Genomic DNA, 22339 nt, shown 5'->3' on the forward strand with positions numbered 1-22339 from the left:
TGCTGGCAATTTTTGGTGCTCCTTGGCCTTTAGACCCATCTCTCCAGATTCTGTGTCCATCATCCCATGACATTCCCCGTGTGTCTGTGTCCAAATTTCCCTCTTCTTATAAGGACACCAGTCACATTAGATTAGGGACCACCCTAATCCAGGATGGCCTCATTTTAACTTGATTACACCTATGAAGACCCCATTTCCAAATAAGGCCACATTTACAGGTTCTGGGGTAAGGATACAATTCAACCCACATCTCATTGGGTCCTATGTCCCTCCTTACAGAGGTCAAGCCCCTCTGAGCTGTGACTAACACTATATGCTGGGACCTCAGCTCAGAGGACACTCTATCTCCATGTCCATACTCATGTCACTATCTGAAATGGGATGAATACAATCTACCATGTAAAGTTCTTTGGAAGAATTAAAAGAAATTATGTCTGAGACAGCTGGACTGAGGCAACACCTCACAAAGCTGAGCCTGCCAAGGTAAACTGTGGCTCTGTCTTTGCAGGACTCTCTGCCTGGCTTTTTAGCCACATAAAATGCACCATGGAGCATTTTTTCCTGAAGAAGAGCCCACGGGGGAACTGAGGTGCCGAACTCATTGTCCTTATCATCCGAGACGATGTAGCTACATTGTCAGGAGGTGGGTGCCTTTAGATTTTACCTGTTGTCTTGTTCTGTTGGTTTTCTGTTTTGGTTCCCAAGGCTGTTATCTACACACAAATATCTCCCTGAGGAACATCCTACAAGTTGGTTTCGCACCTCCCAGGCTCTGGCATGTGGGAGAACACAGCGCCGGGACTGAGGAAACAGTAAGGCACACTTAAAGGGACTGAAGTAAAAACTTGAGCTGTCTTCTTACAGCTGCCATGAATTGGTTGTGTGACCTTGAACAAGTCAACTTCTTCTTCGAAGCCTCAATTTCCCTCTCTAAAAACTGTGATAATAAGACTTCCCTGTTTCTAACACTTAAGATCATCATGCAGAACTGATTCATTAATGCTCTAACCTGGTATGTGGTAGTTAGCAACATTTGTGTTTCTCTCTCATTACTGGCCTAAATACACTCCCACCTCATTTATTCCATAAAATTAAAGATTAATTCTTCCTTAAATCACCTCTTCACTTTGTTAAGGGAAAGCTGACACCTTACTTCACAAAAACAGTTTGGACCATCAGGCATATTCCCCCCGTCCATCTCAGTGTACACTGGCCCCCCCAGTGACCCTCTCAGGTTCTCTTCAATCCACAGAAGTTGACCCCATCCCTAGCCCAATGCCTCAATGCCAAGTCTTCTCTAAGCAAAGTGACTCAGCTTTAAAAAGCAAAGTAATAGCAAATTCGTCATTTATGTGGATTGTTGACATATACCACAAGCTCAAGGCCATTCTCCTCATAACTTACACAACTCCAGGCTACACAGTGGAATCTCCAACTGCCCATGTAAAGGGAAAGGTACACACATAGGGAAATCTGGCAAAATTAAGAAGTCATTCAAGTTTGTTGTCCATTTTCTTCTCCATGTCTTTCCAATATACTGACTTCTTCTCTTTAGCCTATAGTGCCACAAAAGTCAGAAAAGTACTTGACGCTATTGATTTTAAAACATTTTGCTGAGTACTTACCATGTGCTAATACTGGGATTACAGAAAAACAACCAAATATCCTACACCCACCAATTCTCCAACTCTCCAGACAGCAACTGGGTGTCCTACAATTCAATGCAGTTCTGACACTAACTCCTCAGGGTTAGCACAGACCCCACAGCCTAAAGGCTCAGGCCCATAAAACTGCCCCCACTTCAGATGCCAGCCTCGAGTCCCAGCTTGCCACCTGCACTTCTAACTGAATGACTCTGAGCCAGCGTCCCCACAATACCCTCCTCAGGTTCGATAGTTTGCTAGAACATCTCACAGAACTCAGGAAAGTGCTTTACTTACTATTATCAAATTTATTACTGAGGATACAAATGAACAGCCAGATGAAGAGACATAGAGAGCAAGGTCCAAGCATCCTGAGCACAGGAGCTTCTGTGCCCCTGGAGCTGGGATGCAACACCCTTCTGGTTTGTGGATGCATTCACCAACCCAGGAACTCCCTGAACTCCATCATTTAGGGGATTTTTTTGGAGGTTTCAGCCCACAGGCATTATTGGTTATTAACTATCTCCATCCCCTCACCCCCTCCCTGGAGGTTGGGGGGTGGGGCTTAAAGTTCTATGCTTCTAATCATGGCATGGTCTTTCTGGTGACCTGAAGCTATCCAGGGACCTGCAAAAGTCCCCTCATTAGAACTAAAGATGCTCCTATCACTTAGGAAATTCCAAGGGATTTAGGAGTTCCATGTCAGGAAACAGGGGCAAAGACCAAATAATTATTTCTTATTATGTCACAATATTCACAGCCTACAAGGATGTGACTCTTGCACCGAGTTCTGAAAAAGATGTTTTCATATGTGTCACATGAGTAGAAAAATATTTCAGACAGGGAACATCCTACGGAAAGGCAGAGGGCATTGAACTGCCCGTGCATTCAGAAAACAGCAAGCACACAGTTAAGACCACGAGGTAAGGTGGGATAGAGCAGCAAGTTCTTCTCTAGGCCCAAGCAGTTATCAGATACACCAGCTGAGGAACGTGGGCTTTTTCCTGCAGGTGCTGCAAGGCTGCTGTGGAATTTGAACCTGGGGAGTGACATGATCAGCTCTGTGTAAAAAGAGTCAGAGTCAAACCCAGGAAACAAGGAAGGAGATGATGTATATCTGAACAAAGGTTTTAGCAGGAAGGAGGGATTTGAGAGAAGGTAGAGGCAAGGGGAATCGACACTGATCACAAAGTGTGGGTGCAGGGGAGGATCATGGGGAGGAACACAGGGCAGCAGGTTGGTCTGGGGAGAGCTCTGTACCTTCGTTGGGGCATTTGCCTGGACAAGGGGTTGCTTGGAGCACTGTGCTTTATTCTTTTCTGAATACCACCAAATTTGATTTAAAAATTTCTGCCATTACAAGATCCTAAGGGGCCTGGGAAGGATGACAAGAGTATGGCCTCCTCTAAAGTGTGATTATTATGGGCACGGCTCTCCCCAATCGCTTCACCCCCCTCCATTCCCTTTCCAGGAACTCTCTTGGAGCCCAGTCTCCCAGACAGTGATTTCACTCTGGACCAAACTGAGACTGAGGTATCTGAGCATCATCTGATAAAGATGCTCACAGGGCGTTGCAATTTGTATATATACATACAAACCAAATACTAATACACAGAATATATAGTAAGAATACATATACTTAATTATATTGCGTATGTTCTTTTTTTTTTTTTTTTTGGTAAATAACCATTGGCAACAGAACAGATACAACCCCTAACATTTATTTTCATGACTTAAGGCAAAAAAACCCAAACGGCAGTCATTTTTTTCAGGTAAAAATCATGTTTCCTGAAAAAAGGTTGGGGTTCATCTTCCATCTCACACAAGTGCTGTTCCTCGAGACAACCCCAGCAGAGGGCCTTCCATTACTCACAGGGTATTTAAAAGACATCAATGGAAGGGTTAAGATTCAAGAAAATCCATAATTTTACAGTCCACTGTTTTTATCAAGAACGCTTTTAAGAGAAACTGGCTTTGAGGGCGCCTAGGTGGCTCAGTTGGTTAAGCATCTGCGTTCAGCTCAGGTCATGATCCCAGAGTCCTGGGATCCAGCCCCACGTTGGGCTCTTTGATCAGTGGGGAGTCTGCTTCTCCCTCTGCCCCTCCCCCTGCTTGTGCTCTCTCTCCCTCTCAAATAAATAAAATCTTTAATAAAAAAAAAAGAGAGAGAGAGAGAGAAACTGGCTTTTTATTTTCTGTGGGTGAAGAATGTAATGACCACGAGGCCAGTTGGGTACTTGGATTCCCGCTGAGGTGTGGGAAGATTTGCCCAGTATTTTCTCACAGCCTCAGTTCTGACGTTGACATTATTTTACCTAAAGAAATGACTGACACCCAAACTATGGCAATGCAGACATAGGTATTTGATAGACATTTTCTCAAAAATGAACGAAATGAGTCCATCCCTTCATGGAAAACAACTGACAGTATTTGTTACCAAAGGTAAAACTGGGGCTTTCCACTGAAAATTAAAATTTTCGAAAACTTGTGTCTTCCATGGGTTTAACGACTTTCCAATACGTCATGACTTTTTTGATGAGATGACTGGTGATAGTCATAGATTTTTTAAATATTGTATAAGGACATATGTCAATTTTCGGAAGAACCACACAACCATCGAAGTATTATTTTCCAAAAGAGCAAAATCATCCATGGGTAAAAAACCATTCAAAATGCAAGAAAGATTGGTGGATTTTAATGTAACAAAATACTATAATTTCCTTGATATAGCTTCAGATTTACACTGCACAAACTCTTTGGGAAGTTACCACTTAACCAAGTTTGGGTGTAAAAACAAAGAAAAATATCAACAATTATATGAAAAGGTTATTAAAATATTCCTTCTTTTATCCAACTATGTATCTATGTGAGGCCATAGTCTTTTCAGATACTTTCATCAAGACACTGAATACTGAAACAGGAGAATCCAGCTGCCTTCTTTTAAATCAAGCAATCAAGAGATTTGTAAAACTGTAAAATAATACTACCCCTCTCCCTTTTTTTGAAAAATATGGCATTTTTCATTAAAAAATTTTATATTAACAGGGATGAGTTTCTAATTGTTATTTTAAATAAGTAAATATTTTAATATTGAATACTGCATTTAAATAAAATGTTCAGTTTTAATTTCTAAAGTGATAAATAGATATTATCCACATTAAAAAAAAAAAGCTCTTTGGGGGTCTTCACTAATTTTTAAGAGTGTAAAGGGGTCCTGAGGCCAACAACTTTGAGAACTGCTGGTCTAAATATTTACTATAAATCAAGCTAACAAACTGTAAAATAAAATGTAATCTGTCCTCCTACGTTGACAATTCAGGAATGAATCTGGAACTTTTCTCCTTTGGAATATAAGAGTGTGGGGGAGGGACAGTTCCTAGCCCTCACTCTGAAGCCCAGCTCCATTTTTCTCCCCAAGCACGACAAGGGGCCTCAAGATGGGTAGGTGAACACCTAGGTCACACATCCAAGCAGATACCCTCCTGCTGCAAACAGCTCCCCCTTTAGGCCTAATAGCACCTGCACAACAGCAAGGGCCACTGTCAGAAGGATGGACCCTTCAGGACCCTGCAGGCCCTAGAGCCAGGCTTTGGGCCATTTGGGAGGAAGTGCAGGACTCCAGAGACACAAGGCGATGGGGACAGGTTCCAAGTGAGCATTTCCCCTCTGCCCTGCGTACTCCTCTGCCTGGTCTCCAGGAGGTGTGGGCCAGAGAACAGCCACAAGGAGCCCTCTGAAACACAGGCTGTCTTCCTACCTTTCCCTAGGTCTAAACGCAGGACTCTGGCTAATCACTTTTCTCTCCAAACCCAAGTTTTGTCTCTGTAACCAAGAGTGAGACTGGGTTCTATGCGGTACAAACTCCCCAGGACTCTGTTTCCTTCCTAACCCACAGGACACCACGCAAAGGAAGGTGGCAATAATTTTTTCCTGAGTAATCAAAACTAATTTGAAAAGCATAAAACACTAAAAATTTCAGGGCACATTAGATGAGATTGACAGAACCCTTTTCCCTCCCACCAGTAAACTGAAGCAAAGAGACTCTAAAAGAATTCTGCCTCATCTTCCCTTTTACTGATCTTAAATTCCAAAGACTGACGAAAAAGGCTTTTTCCTTCCTGTATTTTTCCCGTTAATCCTGTCCATGAAGTCTTGATAAAAAAGAGTAAAGGGGTACAAATGTGTCATCCAAAGGGTAATAAAGTGTGATTACCCTCGTTCAGCCTTCATTCATGTCACTCTGCAAGTCTGTCCTACTTCCGCTACCAGTCTGGAGTGAGAAAGATAATAGAATTCCATCGACCTCCACCACTGGAAGCCATCGTCCCCCGATCCTTCCCCTCACTCACTCAACTAAAGCAAAGTTAGTCTCTTTCCTCTGTGCTTATATATAGCACCTTATACTTTTATTAATAGCATATATAAAATGTGTTTTCTTTGTTAATTTTTATATCTTTCTCATCATTAGATTATCCACTGCTCTAAGACAGTAAACATGTTTTCATGAGTTCTGCTCTTTCCAATGATTGGAATGCAATACATCTTTATCAGATTGAATCGGCCACAAAATCTCCACTGATTGTAACTGTGAAATTTCTCTGATGATGATGTCTTTACACATTAAATGATCTCAAATAAATACTAGAGCTTTGTCCACTTGGCAAATACCTTCTCATCCTTCATGACAGCTCATGGGTCCTTTCTTCCTCCAGTACATAAATCACACTGTCCTTGGCACAAGTAGCTTTGGATCATCAAAAACATTACCCCTCTCTTATGAAAGTTTTCGAAGGAATATCTGAGTTGCTGCAATTTTAAGCAAAATCTTGCTAGGAGGATACTTTATAATAGCATTTTGTAGCCTGTATTCTATATAACAGAGTCCTTTGAAGTACTCCATGAAAAAGGCATCTATAACCAAGTAAGATTTGGGGAGGCTGCATATTATACCCCTCTCTAACAGATTTTCCACATAGAATAGTACTGTGAGAAGTCTTTTTAAAGAGAAATAAGGGAACTATCTAAATTTATTTTTGGCTAGGTTTTTTTATTTTAATTTTTTTTAATTTTATTATGTTAATCACCATACATTACATCATTAGTTTTTGATGTAGTGTTCCATAATTCATTATTTGCGTATAACACACAGTGCTCCATTCAATACATGCCCTCTTTAATACCCATCACCAGGCTAACCCATCCCCCCACCCCCTCCCCTCTAGAACCCTCTCAGTTTGTTTCTCAGAGTCCATAGTCTCTCATGGTTCCTCTCCCCCTCTGATTCCCCCCCCCTTCATTTTTCCCTTCCTACTCTCTTCTTCTTTTTTTTTTAACATGTAATGTATTATTTGTTTCAGAGGTACAGATCTGTGATTCAACAGTCTTACACAATTCACAGCGCTCACCATAGCACATACCCTCCCTAATGCCTATCATCCAACCACCCCATCCCTCCCACCCCCCTACCACTCCGGCAACCCTCAGTTTGTTTCTTGAGATTAAGAATTCCTCACATCAGTGAGGTCATATGATACATGTCTTTCTCTGATTGACTTATTTCGCTCAGCATAATACCCTCCAGTTCCATCCACGTCATTGCAAATGGCAAGATTTCATTCCTTTTGATGGCTGAGTAATATTCCATTGTATATATGGGCCACATCTTCTTTACCCATTCATCTGTTGAAGGGCATCTAGGCTCTTTCCACAGTTTGGCTATTGTGGACATTGCTGCTATAAACATTGGGTGCACGTACCCCTTCGGATAACTACATTTGTATCTTTGGGGTAAATACCCAGTAGTGCAATTCCTGGATCATACAGTAGCTCTATTTTCAACTTTCTGAGGAACCTCCATACTGTTTTCCAGAGTGGCTGCACCAGCTTGCATTCCCACCAACAGTGTAGGAAGGTTCCCCTTTGTCCGCATCCCTGCCAACATCTGTCGTTTCCTGACTTGGTAATTTTAGCCATTCTGACTGGTGTGAGGTGGTATCTCATTGAGGTTTTGATTTGGATTTCCCTGATGCCGAGCAATGTTGAGCACTTTTTCATGTGTCTGTTGGCCATTTGGATGTCTTCTTTGGAAAAATATCTGTTCATGTCTTCTGCCCATTTCTTGATTGGATTCTTTGTTCTTTGGGTGTTGAGTTTGATAAGTTCCTTAAACATTTTGGATACTAGCCCTTTATCTGATATGTCATTTGCAAAAACTCCCATTCTGTCAGTAGTCTTTCGGTTTTGTTGACTGTTTCCTTTGCTGTGCAAAAGCTTTTTATCTCGATGAAGTCCCAATAGTTCATTTTTGCCCTTGCTTCCCTTGCCTTTGGCGATGTTTCTAGGAAGAAGTTGCTGCAGCTGAGGTCGAAGAGGTTGCTGCCTGTGTTCTCCTTTAGGATTTTGATGGACTCCTGACTCACAGTTAGGTCTTTCAACCATTTGGAGTCTATTTTTGTGTGTGGTGTAAGGAAATGGTCCAGTTTCATTCTTCTGCATGTGGCTGTCCAATTTTCCCAACACCATTTGTTGAAGAGACTGTCTTTTTTCCATTGGACGTTCTTTCCTGCTTTGTCAAAAATTAGTTGACCATGGAGTTGAGGGTCCATTTCTGGGCTCTCTATTCTGTTCCATGGATCTATGTGTCTGTTTTTGTGCCAGTACCATACTGTCTTGATGATGACAGCTTTGTAATAGAGCTGGAAGTCCGGAATTGTGATGCCGCCAGCTTTGCTTTTCTTTTTCAACATTCCTCTGGCTATTCAGGGTCTTTTCTGGTTCCATACAAATTTTAGGATTATTTGTTCCATTTCTTTGAAAAAAGTGGATGGTATTTTGATGGGGATTGCATTGAATGTGTAGATTGCTCTAGGTAGCATTGACATCTTCACAATATTTGTTCTTCCAATCCATGAGCATGGAACGTTTTTCCATTTCTTTGTGTCTTCCTCAAATCTTTATGAGTATTTTATAGTTTTCTGAGTACAGATCCTTTGCCTCTTTGGTTAGATTTATTCCTAGGTATCTTATGGTTTTGGGTGCAATTGTAAATGGGATCGACTCCTTAATTTCTCTTTCTTCTGTCTTGTTGTTGGTGTATAGAAATGCCACTGATTTCTGTGCATTGATTTTATATCCTGCCACTTGACTGAATTCCTGTATGAGTTATAGCAGTTTTGGGGTGGAGTCTTTTGGGTTTTCCACATAAAGTATCATATCATCTGCAAACAGAGTTTGACTTCTTCTTTGCCAATTTGGATGCCTTTTATTTCCTTTTGTTGTCTGATTGCTGTGGCTAGGACTTCTAGTGCCATGTTGAATAGTAGTGGTGATAGTGGACATCCCTGCTGTGTTCCTGACCTTAGGGGGAAAGCTCTCAGTTTTTCTCCATTGAGAATGATACTTGCTGTGGATTTTTCATAGATGGCTTTTATGATATTGAGGTATGTACCCTCTATTCCTATACTCTGAAGAGTTTTGATCAAGAAAGGATGCTGTACTTTGTCAAATGCTTTTTCTGCATCTATTGAGAGAATCATATGGTTCTTGTTCTTCCTTTTGTTAATGTATTGTATCACGTTGATTGATTTGTGGATGTTGAACCAACCTTGCAGCCCAGGAATAAATCCGACTTGGTCGTGGTGAATAATCCTTTTAATGTACTGTTGGATCCTATTGGCTAGTATTTTGGTGAGAATTTTTGCATCCATGTTCATCAGAGATATTGGTCTGTAATTCTCCTTTCTGATGGGGTCTTTGTCTGGTTTAAGGATCAAGATAATTGTGGCCTCATAAAATGAGTTTGGAAGTTTTCCTTCCATTTCTATTTTTTGGAACAGTTTCAGAAGAATAGGTATTAATTCTTCTTTAAATGTTTGGTAGAATCCCCCTGGAAAGCCATCTGGCCCTGGGCTCTTGTTTGTTGGGAGATTTTTGATGACTGCTTCAATTTCCTTAGTGGTTATAGGTCTGTTCAGGTTTTCTGTTTCTTCCTGGTTCAGTTTTGGTAGTTTATACATCTCTAGGAATGCATCCATTTCTTCCAGGTTATCTAATTTGCTGGCATAGAGTTGCTCATAATATGTTCTTATAATTGTTTGTATTTCTTTGGTGTTGGTTGTGATCTCTCCTCTTTCATTCATGATTTTATTTATTTGGGTCCTTTCTCTTTTCTTTTTGATAAGTCTGGCCAGGGGTTTATCAATCTTGTTAATTCTTTCAAAGAACCAGCTCCTAGTTTTTTTGATCTGTTCTACTGTTCTTTTGGTTTCTATTTCATTGATTTCTGCTCTGATCTTTATTATTTCTCTTCTCCTGCTGGGTTTAGGCTTTATTTGCTGTTCTTTCTCCAGCTCCTTTAGGTGTAGGGTTAGGTTGTGTATTTGAGACCTTTCTTGTTTCTTGAGAAAGGCTTGTATTGCTATATACTTTCCTCATAGGACTGCCTTTCCTTCATTCCAAGGATTTTGAATAGTTGTGTTTTCATTTTCATTGGTTTCCATGAATTTTTTAATTCTACTTTAATTTCCTGGTTGACCCATTCATTCTTTAGTAGGATGCTCTTTAGCCTCCATGTATTTGAGTTCTTTCTGACTTTCCTCTTGTGATTGAGTTCTAGTTTCAAAGCATTGTGGTCTGAAAATAGGCAGGGAATGATCCCAATCTTTTGGTCCTGGTTGAAACTTGATTTGTGACCTAAGATGTGATCTATTCTGGAGAATGTTCCATAGGCACTAGAGAAGAATGTGTATTCTGTTGCTTTGAGATGGAATGTTCTGAATATGTCTGTGAAGTCCATTTGGTCCAGTGTGTCATTTAAAGTCTTTATTTCCTTGTTGATCTTTTGCTTAGATGATCTGTCCATTTTGGTGAGGGGGGGTGTTAAAGTCCCCTACTATTATTGTATTGTTGTCAATGTGTTTCTTTGCTTTTGTTATTAATTGCCTTATATAATTGGCTGCTCCCATGTTAGGGGCATAGATATTTACAATTGTTAGATCTTCTTGTTGGATAAACCCTTTAAGTAGGATATAGTGTCCTTCCTCATCTCTTATTATAGCCTTTGGTTTAAAATCTAATTTGTCTAAGGATTGCCACCCCAGCTTTCTTTTGGTGTCCATTAGCATGGTAAATGGTTTTCCACCCCCTCACTCTCAATCTGGAGGTGTCTTTGGGTCTAAAATGAGTCTCTTGCAGACAGCATATTGATGGGTCTTGTTTTTTAATCCAATCTGATAGCCTGTGTCTTTTGATTGGGGCATTTAGCCCATAGTTACATTCAGGGTAACTAGTGAAAGATAGGAATTTAGTGCCATTGTATTGCCTGTAAGGTGACTGTTACTGTATATTGTCTGTGTTCCTTTCTGGTCTATGTTGCTTTTAGGCTCGCTCTTTGCTTAGAGGACCCCTTTCAATATTTCTTGTAGGGCTGGTTTTGTGTTTGCAAATTCCTTTAGTTTTGTTTGTCCTGGAAGCTTTTATCTCTCCTTCTATTTTCAATGACAGCCTAGTTGGATATAGTATTCTTGGTTGCATATTTTTCTCATTTAGTGCTGTGAATATATCATGCCAGTCCCTTCTGGCCTGCCAGGTCTCTGTGGATAGGTCTATTGCCAATCTAATGTTTCTACCATTGTAGGTTACAGATCTCTTCTCCCGAGCTGCTTTCAGGATTTTCTCTTTGTCTCTGAGACACGTAAGTTTTACTATTAGATGTCGGGGTGTTGACCTATTTTTATTGATTTTGAGGGGGGTTCTCTGTGCCTCCTGGATTTTGATGCCTGTTTCCTTCCCCAAATTAGGGAAGTTCTCTGCTATAATTTGCTCCAATATACCTTCTGCTTCTCTCTCTCTTTCTTCTTCTGGGATCCCAATTATTCTAATACTGTTTTGTCTTATGGTATCACTTATCTCTCAAATTCTTCCCTTGTGATCCAGCAGTTGTTTATCTCTCTTTTCTCAGCTTCTTTATTCTCCATCATTTGGTCTTCTGTGTCACTAATTTTCTCTTCTGCCTCATTTATCCTAGCAGTTAGAGCCTCCATTTTTTATTGCACCTCATTAATAGCCTTTTTGATTTCAACTTGGTTAGATTTTAGTTCTTTTATTTCTCCAGAAGGTTTCTCTAATATCTTCCATGCTTTTTTCAAGCCCAGCTAGTATCTTTATAATCGTCATTCTGAACTCTAGTTCTGACATCTTACTAATGTCCATATTGATTAGGTCCCTGGCAGTCGGTACTGCCTCTCATTCTTTCTTTTTGAGGTGATTTTTTCCATCTTGTCATTTTGTCCAGAGGAGAATAGATGAATGGGATAACAAAATGCTAACAAGGTAACAATGACCCCAGAAAAATATACACTAAACAAACCCAAAGAGACCTGAAACCAGGGGAAAAGAAAGGGAAAGAAAAAAAAAGAAAAAGATAAAAAAATATGATCAAATATGATCAGGCTGGTGCATAGATCAGTGCCACACACTAGATTTTGGGTGTATTTTGGTCTGTTAGAAGAAAGTGCCTCCCAAAATTTTAAAGAAAGAAAAACTTATATATGTACAAAAGTAAAGGTAAATACAATGAAGGGATGGAATATGACTGTAAAGATGAAAATTATAAAAGATTTTATAAAAGGAACTGATGATAAGAAGTTGGTTGAAAAAAGAAAGAAGAGGATTTAAAAAAAAAAAAACGGAGAGAATGTGATCAGGCAGGAGACTAGAACAAAGCCATATACTAGAGATTAGGGTATATTTTGTTCTGTTAGAAGAAACTGTATCCCAAAATTTTAAATAGAGAACTTATATATATATATACCAAAAATAAGGTTAACTACTATGAAGGGATAGAATATGACTCTAAAAATGAAAAATAAAAAAGATTTTTAAAAAAAGGATTGATAAGATGTTGGTTGAAAAGGGGAAAAAGAAAAATTCAAAAAAAAAAAAGAAAAGAAAATTAAAAAAATTAACTTTGAAAGACTAAAGAATCAGGGGGAAAAAGCCATGAATTCTATGTTCAGTATTCCCCTAGCGCTGGAGTTCTGCCGTTCTCATTATCAGTAAACTTGGTCTTGGCTGGCTGTTCTCCCTGATCTTCTGGGGGAGGGGCCTGTTGCTGTGGTTCCCAAATGTCTTTGCCGGAGGCGGAATTGCCCCACCCTTGCCGGTCTGGGCTAAGTAATCTGCTCCGGTTTGCTCTCGGGAGCTTTTGTTCCCTGCAAGCTTTACCTATGGCCTTGGAGGACGAGAGTGAGAATGGCGGCCTCCCAATCTCCGCCCCGGAGGAGCCAAGAACTCGGGGCCCTGCTCCTCAGTGCGCCCCCAGAGACAAGCAGTCAGTCGCTCCCGTCTCCCCCGTCTCCGGCCACACTCCATGCTCACCCGGCCTGTGACTGAGCATTTCTATCTCTGGCACCCGACCCCGGGTGGAGTCTCCAAACCCAGCAGATCCCTGCGGTGCGCTCCCGCGCTGCTCCTCCCGGGGGAGGAAGGGGAGTCTCCCCAGATCTGCCGCTTGTTGGGTCCCTGCTGGAGGAGCAGTGGCCCGACTGTGCCCCGGATCACGGTTTATGGCAACCCCGAGCTGAGAGCCCGCACCTTGGCTCCATCTCTGCAGCCGGCTTCCCCGCTCCGATACCTGGGAGCTCTGCCGCACTCAGGCACCCCCGGTCTTTCTGTGACCCCGAGGGTCCTGAGACCACACTGTCCTGCGAGGGTTCCACCCCCCGTTTAGCCACCGGAGCGACGTCCCTCAGTGGAGCCGACTTCTGAAAGTTCCGATTTTGTGCTCCGCGGCTCTATCACTTGCCAGAAGCGGCCGACGGAGGCCCCTCCCCCGCCGTCTATCCTCCCGAATATCGCCTCGGATTCACTTATCCGCACGTCCTACCTTCCAGAAAGTGGTCGCTTTTCTGTTCAGAGAGTTGTTGCTATTCTTTTCTTCGATCTCTTGTTGAGTTCGTAGGTGTTCAGAATGGTTTGATCCCTATCTAGCTGAATTCCTGGGACCAGAGGAAATTTAGGTCTCCTACTCCTCTGCCATCTTGCTCCTCCTCCGCTAGGTTTTTTTTTTTTTTTTAAACTCTTTGGGCCAAAGGTTTCTGGTTTTTGTTTTTCTCCTTTTATTTTGTGCCTATAAACATACCTGGGAATTCCAGTTCTATGGAAAACACTCTGGGAAACTGATAAGAGAAAAATCAACATTTTTTATTAATCATTTCATGGCACCTCCTCTTCATGCATCATAGCCCAATAGTAATGAGAAGGCCAAATGTGATTTCTTTTCAGAGAATTTGGCATCTGACTAATGAAGTAAGACTCTGATCTAGTTTCTTTCTGCAGGATTGGTTTTTTTGTTTTTTGGTTTCTGTTTTTTTTTTTTTTTCACAATCTCATTAAGTCTTGACTCATTTCTGTTCCCAAGAATTTGTGAGATCAGTAGTAAAGTATGATCTTTGTTTTATAGAAAGGAAAAAGGTTCACTAGGGTTAAATGAATTCCCCATCCCCCAGCTGGCAGGTGGTAACACCAGGGTTCTGGCATTGGCCTACTAACTCCTGAGGGGCTGCCTCTCATATGGAACATGTCAGTTTGGGGGATGTGACTTTTTACCTCTTTTTCTTTTACCACCATATTTCATGTCTATTGAGTCACAAGGAAGATTCTAGCATTGGCTCTAGAGTCAGACAAATCTGAGTTGGAATCTCAGCTCTTCAGCTGGTTTGGTGTGTGACCTCTCCAAACCTTGTCGATCGTCAGAGGCGGCTTCCTCATCTGGAAATGGAGCAGATCGTTTACCTGCAGGGACTGTTGTGAAGTTTCAGATCATCTTCAGAAACACTGTGCTCATTGCTGGCCACAGTTCCTGCTCAGGAGCTATCTGTCGCTGAGCAGTCCTTGACACATTGGGGCTGGAAAGCCTCTTTGATGGCATGCAATTATTTGATACGAAAGCAGCTTCAAACCAAGAAGCCTACTTCTAAACTTTCACCCTCTGAAACACTTTGAGAGGTATAGAATCTCAATGGCTGCAATATCCTCACTGGTATATAAAACAAGTTGACCGTTTATGAGGCAGGGATCGGAGGGGCTTCACACGATGTGAATCCCCCACAGCCTGATGGTAATGGAGTCACCCAGCCTATGTCTCCAACTAAGATGGAAAAGAATTGGATTTCCTGAGACTCTCATAGCTGTCATTTACTGAGCACTGGCTATGCTCAGGCACCCTCCCAGGACATTTAAGTGCACTGTCTCTAACTTTCACAAAAACAGGCTTTGTAAGCATTATTATTGGTATTATTATTCCCCTCTTACAGATGGGACAATAGCAATTCACATTTCTTAGATAACTTTCCCAATCATAAACTGCAACATGCATCATTGTATATACATTTCTGTTCACCTGAGCAAGAGCACCTGAGAGTGGAATCGGGGGTCAAAAACTATGGCCATTTAAAATTTTGATAGATTCTGCCAAGTTGCCCTCCAAAAAGAGTTGCATAAAATTAATTCTCCTCAACAATGAATGTCAGTTTTCCCCACAGTTTGGCAATACCGTTAATTGTATACTTTAATTTTTTTTTCCAATTCGATGGGTAAAAAGGACATCCCATCAAGGGTGCTTTAATTTATAGAGGTTTAGTAACTTGTAAAAATGTGTATTGGACACATAGTGTCCTTTTTCTTTTGACTACATGTTATATCCTTTTCTTTGGGGTTGTCTTTTTCTTTGGTTGTTTGTCAAAGACAACGTGACTTTGTCAAGTATGAGGCAAATATCTTTGTTAATTTAAAACAAACTGAAGGGCACCTGGTGGCTCAGTTGGTTGAGCATCTGACTCTTGGTTTCAGCTCAGGTCATGGTCTCAGGGTCTCGAGATGGAGTCCTGCATCGGGCTCCAAGCTGGGTGTGAAACTTAAGATTCTCTCTCTCCCTCTCCCTCTGCCCCTCCTCCCACCAGCTTGCACACACTCTCTCTCTCTAAAGAAAAAATAAAATAAAATAAAATAAAAAATTTTTAAATATAAAAACTGAAAAATCACAGTTTCCATCAATGGGAAATAAGTTCATAATTTATGGTATATCCAAACAATGGGATACCATGAAGTTACTAAAAGGGAAAGGCAAATTATCTGCACTGATTTGGAAGGATGCCCAGAATGTATTGTTAAATGGGCCAGAAAAAAGAATTGTATGTATAATAGACCCCCTGCTGAGGCACTCATGTACACATTTATATATCTGTGAATTCATGAATAATAAAAAGATCTGAAAGTGTATGTTTCTAGCAAGTATAAATAGCCTTGAGGGAAAGAGTAGCTTTTACTTGTCACATTTTTGTACAATGAGCGTATGTATTACTCCTATAATACTTCTTAATTAATATTATATACATGCATATACTTTGTAAAATTAGTTTTAAAAAGTCTTTTCCTTTTAGGTGACACAATCGATAACAGGACAGACAGACTCTGTCTCCCACACCATGCTGCCCCTGAGCAGAAACGAGGCTTTTTTCCGAAGCACAGTGAAGTTTCCAATGCAGGCTTTGATGACCTTCTCACTGTCCAGGAGGGAAGGTGGGGGCTGAGAAGACTCCAGAAGATTGCAGCATCATTAGTGATGAAGTGCATGGTGTTTTTTCTTATGATGACAACATCAGCTCCCATTATCTTGTAAAACAGAGGCTTTTCAGAAGCTGCATTTCCAAGGCTGAGCTCAAGGTACTTCTATTGCCAGTAAGAGTAAATGGACAGGAGGGGACAAATTCTCCAGAAAGGAGAAAAGAGGATGGATGATGCTAGAAGCAGAGGTTAAGTGAATCATGGTTGATGAATATAGCAGCAAACTATACATGGGGATTGTCCCACCCACCATGAGAGGCTGACTGCTTTGCAAAGGACCTTGGGGAGCAAGAGGACCACCTCTGTTTCTCAGAAGGCAATAGTTTCTCAGACTTTGTTTCTGAAGAATCCCTAACATCAGTGGTCAAAGAAGATGCACCTCCTTATAAACTGAATTTGAAGTGTCATGTTTTCTTAATATCCCTATGAATTTTTAATTCTATCCTTTAATTCATTTGTGCTGGTTATAATAGAAAAATAATTGTTATTCCCCATATTTTCAATGATATCTGTTGACTAAGAAAATTAACTATGTGTGTGCCTTAAGACATGTACAATACTTACCGGGAAGAGGAGAACCTTTAGGACCAGGCAGACCTGGCTTTGATCTGCTCATCGGCTGTCCTTGTTCATGATATTCAGTCCCTCAGCTGCATCTTCCGCATCTGTGGAAGGAAGATGGTAATTCCATCTCCCTGGAACCATGTGAATCAAACAGTGGCTTAAATAAGATAGAGTTAAAATGTGTTCTCCTATAAGAGAACTTTGGAGATGGTGGTCCATAGCTGAGTCCAAGACACTCAAGTTCCTTCCATAGTTCTGATCTGCCATCGTTAGTTAGCCCATGGCCTTCACGTTCAGGGCTGCCTTGAGTCGCCTCATGCTGGTGGCTTCAGCTACAGCTGCCATATCTAAATTCCAGGCAGAATGAATGAAGGTGGAGGGAAAGGGGAAAGGGAAGGTCCGAAGAATATCCTCCCTTGAAGAATATTCCTGAAGTTCCCCCAAAAGATGACATACTTTCAAAGAAACTGAGGGTCTAATGTTCTAGTTGCTTATAGGGCTGCCCCAGATAAAAATGCAATTCTGTGAATAAGGACAAAGGAAAGATCTGCTATCAGGTGGGCAATCAGCAGCCTCTGCCACCAATAACTCCAATGATGCACCAATAGCTAACACGGAATTAACAACACCAACAGCCCACAGCTGATGCATGCTCATAGCAGCTACAATTAAAGTAAGCATTTAGGGCTGGTGGTGTAGCTACTTTGTCTTTTTAAAATTTAATTTAATTTAATATTTAATTTAATTTATTTAATTTAATTTTACTTTTGAGAGAGACAGAAAGCACATGTGAGGGGGGCGGGGAAGGGCAGAGGGAGTGAGAGAGAGAATCCCAAGCAGGCTCCACACCCAGGGCAGAGCCTGATGTGTGGGGCTCGATCCCATGAGCCTGAGATCATGATCTGAGCCAAAATCAAGAGTCCGACTGACTCAACTGACTGAGCCACCCAGGTGACCCATCCGTCATTTTAGATATGAAATAACACAGACTTAAGAAAGTTAATACGTAGCAAGACCAGGATTTGAACCAAGCAGGGTCAGAACCAGCTTGCCTAAGTGAACTGCCTTCTAGGGCCAGGGTTGAAGACTCTCACATATCATTTTAATGGATTTTCAAAATACCAATAGGAAGGCTTGAACTTTAAAAATGAAGTTGTCAGTTATTCAATAGAATTGCTGATGGCATCAGTTGTGTGTTTGGAGACAGATGTTTTACTAAAGGGACTGGATCGTTAGCGCCATTTTATTCACTAAAGCCTCACCAAATATAGCCTCAAGGCTTTATCTCATTGATATTTTGCTCTTAACAGAGAAACTTCCTTCTGGTGTAAAGGCGATTATGTATATTCATTCACTTGTGCGTTCATCCATTGTACGTTAAAATTTTGGTTTGCTCGTTGTGTACTAAAACTAGATTCCAGTCAAGGATCTGGGAATACAAAGATAAATAAGGCAGAGTCCCTACCCTCAAAACTCACAGTTAGAGGGGTGGGTTTTAAGCAGTTGAACCACAACCCAAAGTAAGAAATACCTTTTACATCACAACCCTGTACACCACACAAATGAGAATACACATACAACACACTCAAATTTCATCAGACAACACTTAAACTATGGTAAATATTCAATGCACTCCGTTTTTTTCTATCTGTTCTTCTCCACACAACTGTACTCTATTCCTGTTCTAGTCTATTCTATCTCAATTGTTTGTTTGCTTGTTTTTTACACATTATATGCCCCAACTAACATTATTTCAAGACACTAATGGGTTGTGACCTGTAATTTGAAAAACACTGGTCTATGGCAAGAGAAAGGCAACTAAATTGATAAATTCAATGTAATATGGAAATACTCTAAGAGCTATAGATAACGAGTTCTTGGACCTTAAAAAAAGAGGCTAATTCTTCCTGGGAGATGTTAGGGCAGGTAACATGAGGCTGAACTCTGAATTGAGCCTTGAGGGATGAGAAGGAAATTTCTAGGTGGAAAATGGGAGGAAGGACACTCCAAGTGAAGGAAGCAGCATGTGTGGGTGTGAGGGTATGGTAGGAAGCCAACCAACTGGGGCTTGAATATCACAGGCAGTCAGGGGAGAATGCTAGCTGGGACTCATCAGGCCAAGGACAAGCATGCCATGAAGGAGCCTACATCAGTTGGAGACCCCTGATGGCTCAGATGCAGTTGATTTCACTCATCAGCCTGGTCTCTACCTCTGGCAGCCATGTGCACTGAACATCTGCCCAGCATCAGAGACCTGTCACTGGTTTTAGTGCTCAAGTCACAGAGGAGAGCAAGATTCAACCCTAATCATGACAGAGCAGTTTATAGAAGATGCCAGACACATACACAAGACATTCTTATGCCCTGTGATTAGTTCTCGAATAGTGGGATGGCCCTCGTGCAGTGGGTGTGCGAGGCTAAAAGATATGGGTCCTGTTTGTGACAGTAGGGACAGCTCCATGGGGCCAAGTGTAGAAACATAAGCACTAGGAGCGTCAGCTGCTTGAAAGGTCCCTGGCTGTGTGACGGTCATTTCCACACCCCGCTGGTGAGAGTCTAAATTCACATTACATTTCTGGAAAGGAACCTGGCAAAATGTTTCTATACACTTAAAAAGGTGCATGGCCTTTGGCCAAACAGCTTCACTCACACGAGTCATCTGACACGTAATTCCGAGAGACTGAGGCCTCATGTGGCCACTTCATCTCCCCGTGGTGTTGTGTTCAGAAAATACAATTTGGCAAACAAATGGATTTGAAATCAGTCCCAATCTGAATTCCATCTCTGGAAGAGCACTGAAAAGGATCCAGCATAGCTCTCCTAGATCTGCTATCACACACCAGAAAAGTGTGAAGGGCTTTGTCCTGTCTATGCTCCGTGCCAGAGTAAGCTTGGGGAGGGGCAGGCATGCATAGGAAGAGGGGGACAAAACTATCCAGAAATTAAACTAGCTTGGTATCAGGAAGAGCAGAGAGCCAAAGCTGGCCTGCTATGAGGATGCGATGTCCCTGGAAATTTGTCTGACACTAGGGCTTTTCACTTCCACAAGGTGTGAAATTAGGGAGAGAAAGTTAAGAAAATCTTACTTAAATTCCCTCAGTTAACATCTGGATTTCATTTATAAAGATGAAAAATTGCTCCAAATGTGCAAAGTAATGATTAATTAAATGATGATCTATTCTTATGATACAGTATTTTCATCCATTGACTGTCATACTGTAGAAAAAATTTTTAAGGAAATGGGGAAAGCAGGATATAAGAATATAAAAAGAATAGTTAAGAAAAAAAAGAATAGTAAAAAGCATGCCAAAATATTAACATGAAATATTTTTATCATATTCTTTTTTACTTTTACTTTTTTCTGTATTTCCTTTTTTTAAAAGTTTTCTTTATTTAAGTAATCTCTACACCCCTCATGGGGCTCAAGCTCACCATCCTGAGATCAAGAATCACAAGCTCTTCTGACTGAGCCAGCCAGGTGCCTCTACTTTTCTGTATTCCTACGTTGCCTATAATGACCATGTATTCCTTTCTGTATGCAGAAATTTATTTTTTAAAGCCATTGGCTAGACAAGGGAAATTACTAAAACTTAGAATTAGGAAGTAATTATAAGGACTGGTTTTAACCTTCTAGAAGCCTCATAGGCTTTATAACTGCATTTCACTGTTGTAGAAAGTGGGGCCCAGGAAGCTGGCAAGATAATAATTATATTACATAAAATTTGAGCACTAGACTTTGGTAGTGCAAAGTATTAAATGGTGTTATTTTAAAAGGGTCCTCTAGGGACACCTGGGTGGCTCAGTCAGTTAAGCATCTGCCTTCTCTCAGGTCATGATCCCAGGATCCTAGGATCCAGCCCCATGTTGGGGTCCCTGCTCAGAGGGGAGTCTGCTTCTCCCTCTCCCTCTGCCTGCCACTCCCCCTGCTCGTGCTCTCTCTCTCTCAAATAAATGAATAAAATCTTTAAGTAAGTAAGTAAATAAATAAATAAATAGGTTCTCTAGTCAAGTGCTTATTTGCATCGGGTACTTAAAAGCAGGACTGTATAGAGCCTTTATCACTAATTGTCTCAATATCAGCAAGTAAACCCTTTATTTTTTTAGTCTTCACAGCAATCTTATGAGTTGACTATTGTCCACATGTATCAGATAAGGAAAGTTAGTCTTGTGGTAATTAAGACATTTACACAGATCCACAGATAATGGACAGAGCCAGGATGCAAATCTACTTGTCCCTTCAGCTAAGCTAAGTAGCTGCACTACAGGACATGTCAGGTCATTTACAATAAGAGAAAAGTAAAAGGCTTAGGGATAAGCAGATACAACATGGGCCAAAACTTCACAGAAAAGCTATCCTTTACTTCTTTCTTTTCTATAGAGCAGTGAGGAGTATGAAGCAGAAAGTTTTGTCTAAATTTTAACACAATCCTTGAGATTTTCCTAGTTTATTTTGGTTTTGTTTTATTTTTTAACAGAAAACTTTCTATTATTACCACAGTAGTTTCAGGCAGTTCCCAGAAGACAATTTAAAACCGATAGGTTGAAATTTAAGCCTATAATTCACCTTGGAAAGAGCCAGAGTTGATCACTACTACCAGTCCCTCCTCCCTCTGGTTTCCAGCTCTGATCACTGAGGCCTATCCCATGAAGCTCTGTCCCACTTGGGCATTTGAGCGCATGTTGGCCACCATGTTGGCCATGACAAATGTGAGTCATGAGCATGACCACTAAATCAGCCACTCCTTCCGAATGGTATGGGTTCAGCCTGGTTTGTGAGGCTCTGACTTGCTTTTCCTTTCCAAACTCCGAATTTCTAGAATTTTCTTTTTCTAGAATTTCCCTCCACTCCAACTTGTCTGAGGCTTGACTTTGTCTTTAATCTCTTCTCTGCTGCCATAATCGGCAAAGATTGTCCTCTGTCACTGTTTGCCTGCAAAGCTTCACTGTGTGTCTGGGACTCCTTTTAGGAAGCTCACACAGTACCAGAACCCCTCAAGATATCCCTCTCAACCTTACCATGCCATGTTGCTCCATCAACACCCACCTTTTCCTTTCCCTGCCTTTGAGACCACCTGCCAAAACCACCCACCTCTCTGATAGCCCCACCTAATGAAGAGCCTTCTCCTTCGTGCCCCTCCCCAGAAATTGGCTCAGTCAGTTCCAAGCATTCCCAAGAGGAACAATGCTAATCTCTGTTTGTTATTCCTTCTCCTTCTTGTGCTTTTTTAATGTGGGTGTCATGCAATGGAGTAAGTTGGAATTAAGGAATAGCCTTAAATTTCAATAAATATCTTTCAACTTTCTACTGTGATCTAGACATTGTGCTAAGTCCTGTGGGTTGTGGAAATGCTCAAAGAATACTCTCACCCTTATTGTGGGGAGTTTACTGACTTTTGAGTAAAGAAAAAATGGGTAAAAGCAATTCTAAGACATGTTGAAATAAGAGCAATGTGGTTTGGAAATGGAGAACAAGGAATAATCATTTTGTCTGTGGCCATCAAGAAAGCTTT

The 22339-nt window shown here is 41.1% G+C and overlaps 1 protein-coding gene across 8 annotated transcripts in view; it reads left to right on the forward strand.

Annotated features, from left to right (window-relative positions):
* Window positions 1-22131, forward strand: part of LOC144382630 (uncharacterized) — a 74568-nt gene extending 52437 nt beyond the window's left edge. For all 8 annotated transcript variants that reach the window (XR_013449975.1, XR_013449974.1, XR_013449977.1 and 5 more), the window contains 2 exons: window positions 509-643; window positions 16082-22131. The gene's annotated coding sequence lies outside the window, so the exon portion shown is untranslated. The remainder of the gene's footprint in view (window positions 1-508; window positions 644-16081) is intronic.
* The last annotated feature ends 208 nt before the right edge of the window (window positions 22132-22339 follow it).

The sequence above is a fragment of the Halichoerus grypus genome, chromosome 7 (genome assembly GCF_964656455.1).
Source record: "Halichoerus grypus chromosome 7, mHalGry1.hap1.1, whole genome shotgun sequence".
NCBI classification, from domain to species: Eukaryota; Metazoa; Chordata; class Mammalia; order Carnivora; family Phocidae; genus Halichoerus; species Halichoerus grypus.